Source organism: Choloepus didactylus, chromosome 6, assembly GCF_015220235.1.
Source record: "Choloepus didactylus isolate mChoDid1 chromosome 6, mChoDid1.pri, whole genome shotgun sequence".
NCBI classification, from domain to species: domain Eukaryota; kingdom Metazoa; phylum Chordata; class Mammalia; order Pilosa; family Megalonychidae; genus Choloepus; species Choloepus didactylus.
The window spans coordinates 16,567,274-16,579,554 of NC_051312.1; positions in this window are offsets into that span (position 1 = coordinate 16,567,274).

The following is a 12,281-nucleotide window of genomic DNA, read 5'->3' on the forward strand; positions in this document are numbered from 1 at the left end:
TGTTCATTTACATTTTTTATTGTGAACTTTAACATATATACATAACCATGATAACTTTCTATGTACTATTTCACAAGTAGTTAGCACATCTCAGTGTCATGGGTCAGAGTTCCACAGCTTCAGCCATTAGCATACTTCTTTTAAAAAACATTTTAGATGTTGCCATAGAATTTTTTTTTAATCTTCATTTTATTGAGGTATATTCACATACTACACAGTCATACAAAACAAATCGTACATTCAATTGTTCACAGTACCATTACACACTTGTACATTCATCACCTAAATCACTCCCTGACACCTTCATTAGCACACACACACAAATAATAAGAATAATAATTAAAGTGAAAAAGAGCAATTGAAGTAAAAAAGAACACTGGGTACCTTTGTCTGTTTGTTTGTTTGTTTCCTTCCCCTATTTTTCTACTCATCCATCCATAAACTAGACAAAGTGGAGTGGGGTCCTTATGGCTTTCCCAATCCCATTGTCACCCCTCATAAGCTACATTTTTATACAACTGTCTTCGAGATTCATGGGTTCTGGGTTGTAGTTTGATAGTTTCAGGTATCCACCACCAGCTACCCCAATTCTTTAGAACCTAAAAAGGATTGTCTAAATTGTGCATAAGAGTGCCCACCAGAGTGACCTCTCGGCTCGTTTTGGAATCTCTCTGCCACTGAAGCTTATTTCATTTCCTTTTACATCCCCCTTTTGGTCAAGAAGATGTTCTCCGTCCCACGATGCCAGGTCTACATTCCTCCCCGGGAGTCATATTCCACGTTACCAGGGAGATTCACTCCCCTGGGTAATAGACTTTAATTTTTAGAGCAGTTTTAAGTTTACAGAAAAATTGCTTGAAAAGTACAGAGGGTTTCCATATATCCCTGACTCCTGCAGTTTCCTCTATTATTAGCATCTTGTATTAATTCGGTACATTTGTTATAGTTGATGAACCAATATAGATACGTTATTATTAACTAAAGTCCATAGTTTGCATAGTGTTCACTCTTTGTGTTTGTGGTACAGTTCTGTGGGTTTTGTCAAATGCATGATGTCATTTATCCACCATTATAGTATCATATAGAATAGTTTCACTGCCTCTATCATTTTGTCTTTTCCAGAATATTATATAATTGGAATCATGCAGTATGATAGCCTTTCAAACTGGCATCTTTCACTTAGCAATACACATTAGGTTCCTCCACGTGTTTTGTAGCTTGAGGGCTCATTTCTTTTTATCACTGGATAATAATCCATTGTATGGATGTACCACAGTTTGTTTATCCATTAACCCATGGAAGGGCACCCTGGTTGCTTCAAGTTATTAGCAATTATAAATAAAGCTTTCATAAACATTTGTGTGCAGGTTTTATATGGAAATAAGTGTTCATCTCATTTGGGTAAGTATCTAGGAGTACAATTGCCAGATTGTCTGATAAACCTATGTTTAACTTTGTAAGATATTGCCAGATGTCTTCCAAAGTGACTGTACCATTTGCATCCCCACCAACAATGACTAGAGTTCCTGTTGATTCACATTCTTGTCAGCAGTTGCTGTTGTGAGTAGTTCAGATTTTAGCCATTCTAATAGGTGTATAGTGGTATCTCATTGTTTTAATTTGCAATTCTTTAATGACATACAATAATGAGTATTTCATATGCTTATTTGCCATCTATATATCTTCTTTGGTGAGACGTCTGCTCATTTTTGTCCATGTTGTATTTGGGTTGTTTGTTTTCTTATTATTGAGTTTTAAGTGCTCTTTGTATATTTTAGATATAAGTTCTTTATCAGATATGTGTTTTGCAAATTTTTCTGCCAGTCTGTGACTTGTCTTTCATTGTCTTAACAGTGTTTTTACAGAACTGACATTTTAAATTTTAATAAAGTCCAACTTATCAATATTTTCTTTTATGAGTTTTGTTTTTGGGGTTGTATCTAAACAGTCATCACCAAACCCCAAATTTTCTCCTATGTTATCTTCTAGAAGTTGTATAGTTTTGTATTTTACATTTAGATCTGATCCAATTTAAGTTAATTTTGTAGAATATGTAAGGGCTTTGTGTCTAGATTCATTTTTTTTTTTTTTTTTTTTGCATATGGATGTCCAGTTGTTCCAACACCATTTGTTGAAAAGGCTATCCTTTATCCAGTGAAATGTCTTTGGTCCTTTGTCAGAGATCATTTGATTATTTGTGTGTATCTGTTTCTGGGCTCTGTGTTCTGTTCCATTGATCAATTTGTGTCTTCTTTTGCCAATACCACACTGTCTTCATCACTGTAGCTCTATAGCACATTGTCTGCTTTTGAAACCTTTACAGTGTAGCTACCAGGGGTGAACTAGGTTGGAATAGTTCATGGACTATTTAATTGTCTTGCTTGCATGCTTGTTTTGATCTTCCCAAGGGCATTCTTCTGCCTGACTTTTTGGTGTCAGTCATTAGAAATAGGGTATTCATTTTAGTTTAATAAATTTTGCTTATGAAATATAATCAGATACAACCTGATACAATAATCAGATAAAAATATTACACTTGGTGATATGTAAAAGACAATGTGATGTGAAGAAGGACACTGTTACGGATATCACGGATCTGGGACTGATTACTCTCCACATGCTTATGATTTTAGACAAGACTTGTAATCGTCAGGCCTTATTTTTTCCTCATTTGGAAAATGAGCAGGTGGGCTAAATCTTTTTTAAAAATTTTGTTTAGAAAGATGGAATAATATGGTAAAGCATGTACAATGTTTAAAAAGTAAATGGCTTACAATGTTTATAACAAAAACAGCAGCCCTTTGTTTTACCACTTCCTTCCTTCTCTTTGATTCCTGTTCTCCTGCTAGTCATTTCCAATTACATAATAGTGTCTTCTGGTGCTTTGTCTCCATATTTTTTTTTATTTAGATTGCTCACATATCATACAATTATTGAAAGATCAATTGCCCATGGTAGCATCATACATCTGTGCATCCATCACCACAATTAATTTTTTTCAATTTTTAGAACATTTTCATTACTCCAGAAAAGAAATAAAGGAACACAAAAAAATGAAATTCAAATCCTCTCATACCTCTAACCACCCCCCCCTCCATTATTGATTCATAGCATTGGTATAGTACATTTGTTACTGTTGATGAAAGAATGTTAAAATACTACTAATTGTAGTACATAATTTACAATAGGCAATTTTTCCTATATGCCCCTCTATTATTAACTTCTAGTTATAGTGTCATACATTTTTTTCTACTTTATGAGAGAGATTTCTAATATTTGTGCAGTTAATCATGGACATTGTCCACCACAAGATTCACTGTTTTAAACAGTCCCATCTTTTAACCTCCAACTTTCCTTCTGGTGACATAGGTGACTCTGAGCTTCCTCTTTCCACCACATTCACACACCGTTCAGCCCTGTTAGTTATTCTCACAATGTGCTACCATCACCTCTGTCCATTTCCAAATGTTTAAGTTCACCCTAGTTGAACATTCTGCTCATAATAAACAACCACTCCCTGTTCTTTAGCCTCACTCTATATCCTGATAACTTACATTTCATGTCTATGAGCTTACATATTATAATTAGTTCATATCAGTGAGACCCTGCAATATTTGACCTTATGTGTCTTTATTTCACTCAATATAGTGCCCTCAGTGTTACTTCATCAACCCATTTTTTAAGATGTTTTTTTCACATACCATACATTCCATCCTCAGTAAACAATTGATGATTCCCTGTATAGTCATGTACTTATGTATTCACCACCATCACCACTATCTATATGAGGACATCTCCATTTCTTCCACAAAGGAGGAGGAAGAGTGAAAGGTAGAGAGACTAGAGAAAAAGAAAAAGAGAGAGAAACAAAACAAAACAAAACATGACAGCTAGGAAGCAACAAAAGGAAAGACAGCATTAAACTAAAGTAGAATAAAGTGTCAGAAAACATCAATGCCAAGAGTCCCATACCTTTCCCCTATGCCCCCTCATATGCATTTAGCTTTGGTATATTGCCTATGTTATATTAAAGGAAGTGTAATATACTGCTTCTGTTAACTACAGTCTCTAGTTTGCATTGATTGCATTTTTCTCCAATCCCACCCCATTTTTGAGACATTGCAATGTTGACATTCATCTGTTCTCCCTCATGTAAAAACATATTTGTATCTTTTATCATAATCATTGAGCACCCTATGTTTCACTAAGTTAGAGAGTCCCAGTCTTTATCTTTCCTCTTTCCTTCTGGTGTCCCACATGCTCCTTACCTTCCTCTTTCAACCATTCTCACAGTTTTTTCAGTGTACTTACATTGCTGTGCTACTGTCTCCCAAAATTGTTTTCCAAACCCCTCACTCCTGTCTTTTCCTATCAGTCTGTAGTGCTTCCTTTAGTGTTTCCTGTAGAGCAGATATCTTGTTCACAGACTCTGTCATTGTCTGTCAGAGAATATTTTAAGCTCCCCCTCATATTTAAAGGACAGTTTTGCCAGATATAGGATTCTTGGTTGGTGGTTTTTCTCTTTCAGTATCTTAAATATATCACACCACTTCCTTCTTGCCTCCATGGTTTCTATTGAGAAATCTGCACATAAACTTATCAAGCTTCCTTTGTATGTGATGGATCACTTTTCTCTTGCTGCTTTCAGGATTCTCTCTTTATCTTTGACATTTGATAATGTGATTATTAAGAGTCCTGACATAGGCCTATTCAGATCTCTTATGTTTGGGGTACTCTGCACTTGGATCTGTAATTTTTTGTCTTTTATAAGAGATGGGAAGTTTTCATTGATTATTTCCTCTATTATTGCTTCTGCCCCACTTCCCTTCTCTTCTTTTTCTTGGACACCAGTGACACAAACATTCCGGCTTTTTTGTTTTGTCCTTAAGTTCCTAGAGACATTACATGTATTTTTCCATTCTTTTCTTTATCTGTTCTTTTGTGTGTAGGCTTCCAGGTGCCTTGTTCTCCAGTTCCTGAGTGTTTTCTTCTGCCTCTGGAGGTCTTCTGTTGTATGTCTCCACTGTGTCTCTCATCTCTTGTTTTGTGACTTTCATTCCATGGATTCTGTCAGTTGTTTTATTTTGAACCTTTGATTTCTACCTCATGTATGCCCAGTGTTTTCATTATATGCTTCATGTCTTTTGCCATCTCTTCCCTAAACTTTTTGAATTGATTTAGTATTAGTTATTCAAATTCCTGCATCACAGTTGAAGTGTAAGTTTATTCCTTTGACTGGGCCCTCACTTCATTTTTCTTAGTGTAGGTTGCAGTTTTCTGTTGCCCAGACATCAGCTTTTCTTGGTTACTCCAATCAGGTCTTCCCAGACAGAATGGGCTCAGATCTATAAGGAGGAAATACTATCATGTCTCCCTGAGGGCATCTTAGATTGATACAACCTGTGAGGCCTCAATTCATTGTGCTTTTCTGCCCAGCAGGTGGTTCCTGTCAGTCTGTCACTCCAGACTGGTGTAAGGTGTGTCCCTCGGCTGTTTTCCTCCAGGCTCTGGGGTCTGGTTCTGAATGGAATGTAGGTAGCAGAGCTTGGCACCACTTCTTTCCTCTTAGGGAAAATACACCCCCTAGGGATAGGCCATTAGCATTTGAAGAGTCTCTGACTCTGCTATCTCAGCCCTTGTCTGGGTCTGAGCTCTGGGAAATGAAGATGGCTGAGGCTTTCTCCACTGAGCCAAAAAAGGGACAGAAAGCCCCCCTCAGGGTCAGTCTGTGGGCCCCCTCACTTTTGCCTGTTGGCCAGAGACAGCACCCAGTCCTCTGAGCTTCCCCTCTCTCCCAGAGAGTTCCTCTGACTCTCTAATTTCAGTTATCACCAAAAGCCTCTGTCTGCTTGTTGGGGATTTGTAGCTTGTAGTGAGCAGTCCATGCTTGTTAATTAAAACTCAGTTGGGGCTCAGCTGAGCTACACTTGCTTGCTCAGAGAGTGCTGCTTTCTAGCACTGTGAGGCTTTGCAGTTTGGGCCATTGGGGAAGGGGGCTCCTGGCTTGGTTCTGCAGCTTTTACTTACAGATTTTATGCTGTGATGTTGGGCATTCATCCCAATTCTGGTTGGTGTATGATGAGTGGACAGTCATGTTTGTCCCCCCACAGTTATTCAGATTATTTACTAGTGGTTCTTGGTTGTTTATTCGTTGTTCCAGGGGACTAATTAGCTTCTACTCCTCTCTATCCTGCCATCTTCTTCCACCCCCTATATCCACATTGATATGCTTATTATTAATAGTATGATTAATGTTATTTGAAGTTATTTTGTAGGTAAATCTTTCAACGTTGAGGTTAATAAAAGCAAAAAGAGGGATCAATAAATAATGAGGCTATAAAGAGGTAAAGAGGAATCAAGAAGTAAAACTACCAAATGGGAAGGAGAGAGGAGGCATGATGCTGAATTGGAGGCACTAAAAGCAAATTTCTCTAGGATGTGCATGCCAAGGCTACTTACACAGATATTCCTAATTCTAAGCCTAGTTAAATTAGGGGGAATGATGACAATACTGCCTTTTATTGATCCTGTATTGCAGACTTGTCCTTTGTTCTCAGGAGAGCTTAGAGATCTTTCAGGAGAGGTGCCTCCAGCTACTGATTCTCTTAAATGTATCCTTGGGGTCCACTGAGGACAGAGAGAATTGATTAACCAAAGACAGCCTTCCCATTAATTATTCTCTGGGTTGTTGGATGAAGGAAGCTAGTGGGAAATTTTCTCAGGTGGTCCCATTTCTCTGTCCTTTCATGGGCCCCTCAAGATATGATTAATAGTGGTTTTTATAATGCTTCTTCTATGCATACACTGGCCTGAGCACTTTATACATATTTACTTAATCCTACAATAGCCTCAATGACAGGTACTGTTATTAGGTTCACTTTGCAGGTATGCAAACTGAGACATAGAGGGCTTAGGTAACTTGTCCAAGGCCACTCACTAATCAGTAGGGTTCAAAGTCAGGGTCTGGCTCTTAAACAATACATGCTTCCATCTCTAAGACCTAACTGCATGAAGTTCAAAGGTTTCTTTTCAGATGTGAGAAGTATGCAAGACCTTCAGGGTTATTATGGATAACAGCTTCCATTTGGCTTTTGGGGTTAAGGTTGAATTCATAACAACAAATAGCTTGGGAAATAGTGTTCAACCATATTGTTACAGTTCAGAAAAAGCTAGCATGATTTTTCTCTTCAGAATTTGCAAGTGCATATTTATACAAATTTGATGTTATACAATCTAAACTATTATCTTTTCTCATGTAATATACTATAAGCATTTCTAAACTTATTTACAAATTCCTCACTAACCTCATTTTAAGAGCTACACAATATGCTATTTTATGATCATATCACAGTTTGTTTCATGGTGTCATTCCTAATAGATTAGTATTTTGATTCAAATATTAAGTATTTTAAATAGAGTCCATATGTCCTTGAATTCACCAGCCCCATGTTGAATGAGTCTATAAATCCACTATTTATAGTGTTCCCCTATATATCCTAAATATATACATTTATAGATTCTCCTCTCTACTCCCCTCATGAGTCCTCCTGGTCTTTCCTGGTTGTGGCTGTCATATTCAGACACTCCCCATTATTGCATTTTTACTTATCTTCTCTCAGCATTTCCTCATCTTGTACATTTTACTCACTTAATTCTGAACAGGGTTTCCTCACAAGTTGAATTATAATTACCAAAAATACTGAAAGCTAGTCCAAGAGCAAAGAATATTTCTACTTGGCAAGTAACCCAAAAGTGGAGATGGGATATAAGTGATCTCACTTCTGAAGGCCATGCTCACCCCCAAGGTCTGAAAACAGCCATTTTATTCTTGGTCTTGGGCTACATCCAGGTAGCACATGCCAGCATTCCTCTCTTCTATGGGACTCTCTGGCATAACTTTCTCTTGCCAAGTGTTTAGGTCTCAAATATCTTAGGCCCAAATAAAAGAATCCATTTCACCACTACTGCCAAAACTCTGAAAATAACAAGTGAGTTTTGATTTCTGCTTTAGGATTTGGGTGTAGGAGCAGAGTGAGGCAAATGAGCAAACCACGGTGCAAAAGTTAAAGAGGCACTAACTCTCTGGACTATACAAGTGTAGGATGCCTGCTCCTTCCCTTCCTTGGATTGATCACTGGAAGTGGGAAGGAGCTGGATATTCCCCAGTTGTCCCTCCAGTTTCACTCTCTAGCCTCCTCTACCTTACTCTGAACCCTGGGAGACCAAAATGGCCACAGCTCAATGAGCTCCCTCTTTCCTTCCAGTTGAGAGATTCAGGCAGAACAAAGGATGGAAGAGATTGAAATCAGGGTGTTCATTTCTGTGGCTCCATCTTGCTTTGTCCACATGAGGTGAGTGAGAAGGTCACACTCTCCATCTGCTTTCTCTGCAGTGTTCAGGAACCCTTCCTTCCCCTTGGCCATTCAGACTTAGATGTAATAAAATGCTTTTGACTGTCATTATGTCCAATCCTGCTCAAGCCATTTTCATAGTCCCTTATTTAAATTCTCCTCAATCCTACCATTTGAATTTGCTATCTATTTACTTCCAGGCCTTGAATTATTCAAGGAAAATTTATTCCCTTGAGGGGATACCTCATTTCCTTTCCAGAGGGATAGTTCTTACCCCAAGCTAAATGTGTTAATCACAATTCCTAATTCTGTCTTGAAAAAATGAAGCAGAAGATACTGTGTTAGTTAAAATTAAGTTTTGTAAGGGCAAGTCCCAAGATGAAGGGCTCGGCCTACTAAGCTGGTGGTCCCCAATGCATGCAAGGATATTAGGAATTCCCTAGCTGGGGAAGTTTGATATTTCCACATTATCCCACAGTCCCTCAAGGAGTCTTTGTAAATACTTTTTATTCTCTGCCTGAATTACTCTGGGTTGTTTCAGGGCTTCATAATAACCGGTACAAACAACAAGGTCTCACTCCCTAGTCAAGTTTCCATATAATTACAGCATTTGAGTAAACTGACCACACAAGTTAAATTATATAGTATGCTAAGGAAAATATAGATTTTGCACCATATACTCATCTCTTCCTTTGATCCCATGCAGAAGTCAAAGTTTTAAAACATGTTATTATCATCCTCTACCCTTTAGTCTTATCTATCCCAATCTCAATGAAGTCCTTTTCATTTATATCTCCAATCAAAGTCCAATCTCCTTTTCAGACTCTTTAGCAGTTGATTCATTGGGCAATGCTGAGATTCACAGCTGCTGAAATCTGGCTCTGAGTACCAGGTGCCACATAGACACCTGAAGCCCCAGGGACTGATTACGTCACACACAAACCACTCAGAATCTCAAATTTTATAAATAACTATTACAACTCATGAATAAACATGCTTACCATATAAGCTTACAATCTAGGAACCTTTATATAAGCCTTTGCCTTATAACCCATGCTCCCAGATTCAATTCTCAGAGTTTGTAGATTGTTATTCATCTATATTAGTGAGGCATTTTAATGTTTGACTTTTCATTTCTGGTTTATTTCACTCAACCTACTGTCCTCATGGTCTATTTACTTTGTTGCACACATCTTAACTGCATTCTTTCTTGCTGCTCCCTCATGCAAAAACATTCTTAGATTTGTACATTTAAGCACACATATTGACCACTCTAAGTTTCACTAAGTTATACAGTCTCAGTCTTTATCTTCTATCTTCCCTTCTGGTGTCATACAGAGCCCTAACCTTCCTCTTGCAATCATATTCCCAGTCATCTTTTTTCAGTGTGCTTACAATATTGTGCTACCATCACAGAGTATTGTGCTATCCATTTCTAGATCTACACAATCAATCCTCTAGAACATTCTATACACCTTCAACATCAAATGTCCAATCTCTACCCTCTTTCTATCTCCTGATATCTTCATGCCTACACTCTTCTCCAAACCTCTCACTCTTGTCTTCCTATCTGTCTGTAGCACTCCCTTTAGTATTTCCTGAGGAGGAGGTCTGTTGTTCATGAACTCTTTCAGTGACTGTTTATGTGTAAATATTTTAAACTCTCCCTCATTTTTGAAGGACAGTTTTGCTGGATATAGGATTTTTGGTTGGCAGTTTTTCTCTTTCATTATCTTGAATATATCATACCACTGCCTTCTCCCCTCCACTTAGTCTTATTGAGTTTCCCCTGTATGTGATGGATCACTTTTCTCTTGCTGCTTTCAGAATTTTTCATCTTTGACATTTGAAAATCTGGTTAGTAAGAGTCTTGGAGTAAGTCTATTTGGATAAATTCTGTTTGGGGTACTCTGTGCTTCTTGGGCCTATAATTTTATGTCTTTCATAAGAGTTGGGAAATTTTCATTGATTATTTCCTCTATTATCCCTTCTGCCACTCTTCCCTTCTCTTCTCCTTCTGGGACACCTATAACATGTATATTTGTGCACTTCATGTTGTCCTTTAGTTCCCTGAAACAGTGCTCATATTTTTCCATTCTTTCCCAATTTGTTCCTCTGTTTGCAGGATTTCAGATATACTGTCCTCCATCTCACTGATTCTTTCTTCTGCCTCTCCAAGTCTGCTGTTGTATGTCACCATTGGGTTTTTCATCTCTTCTATTGTGACTTTCATTCCTTTTTGTCCTTTATGCCTTTTGTCATATTCTCTTTCATGTCATTAATTCAGTTTAAAATATTTGTTTGAATATCTGAAATAAGTTGTTTCAACTCCTGAATCTCATTTGAAATGTTATTTTCTTCCTTTGAATGGGCCATGCCTTCCCATTTCCTGATGTGGCTCATGATTTTCTGCTGTCTTGGCATGTGGTTTTCTTGACTGGTTTCTTCTGGAGTTTGTTTTCTCTCTTTTGCCTAAGGTATTCTTGTTGATTGACTCTGATCTCTATCTTTTCTTTGTTTCTTTCCCTGGCCAGTTGTCAGATAGGCTTTGCCCTGCCCCCCCATCTTCTCCCTAAAGTCAGGCACCCACCGTGGCCTGCCACAGGGTTGGAGGTAGGCACTGGGTACCCCAGCAAGTTCACTGTGTGTGGTAATATACATCTGCTGGCTTCCAGTGGTGCTCTGTTTTCCACTGGCTAGCAAGACCAGGGTTTGTTTTGGGGCTGTGCTTTAACAGTTGAGTCTTCCCTATTTCTAGCCAAGACAGGGCCCAGTTTCCATACAGCATATATAGACCAGCTCCTATGTTCCTAAGAAAGTGTCCTTTCACTTTCAGGACTGCCCAGCAGACTGTTCTGTAACTTAATCATCCTCAGAGGCTGTTCTGCCTTGGAGCACAGAGCACAGCCTGGGAGAAACTGTGGGACCCCTATGCCCTCACTTGAAGTGAATCCAAGTCAGCACTCCAGCTATCCCCAAGGCAAGGAAATGGCTACCAGCTGCCGCCTCTCTGTGGCAAAGTATGCCTTCAGCTGATCCAGCACTCCAGCTGTTTCCAAGGCAAGGAAACGGCAGCTGCCTCTTGCTGCCTCTCTTGAGGTAGAGGGAAGGGCTTTCAGACCCAGAGCTGGGAATGTGCCTCTGTCTGCATTGTCTCAGTCTCTTGCCCTTCAGTGATCTGAGCCTTGAAATGGCCTCCCCTGTCCACAGGGTCTTCAAACAGTGAGGGTATTTTTCACTGCTGTGAGGTTTTAAAATCTGTGTCCCAGGTGGGAGGGGTCCTGTCTGTTGCTTCTGTGCCTTTCCTGCATGGAGACCAAGTGAGGGGAGGGGAGATGATCAGCTGATCTGGGATGGGAAATTCCTACCTGGTATTTCTTTTCTTTCTTCAGTTCGGCATCTGCAGGGTCTTACTCCAGTATATATCCTCCTTCAGAGTTCTAAATAATTCAGAATTGTCCTTTATTGTGGAATCTCTGGAGAGAATTTTTCAGTAGCTGTTTACGTTGCCATGTTGATGATATCACCCATCTTCCTCTTTTTAAACAGAAAGCTGGAATCACAAGTTTTATTTCATCTTAAGATTTCAGTTATGGGTAACTGGCCAGAGTTGAGAATCCCATTTCTCCCATTATCTATATATCTTTTCACTGAGCTTCCTGGAAAATATCAGCATTAAGTAAAAGTCACTTCATTAAATTCATTGCATCAGCCCATATACCCACAAATCTCCAGGACACAGAACCTGGAATACAGACAATAAAAGAGATATATGCAATTTTTTTTACACTGGATCTTAGTCCTTGCAGCATTGAGTAATCAGTAAATCTATTCAGTGACTTGATTGCAAATAAGCCTAAATTTCATCATTGTAATGGAGACAGAAATAGAAGTTAGAGTGCCAAAATATCAGATATTACTGTAAGATGT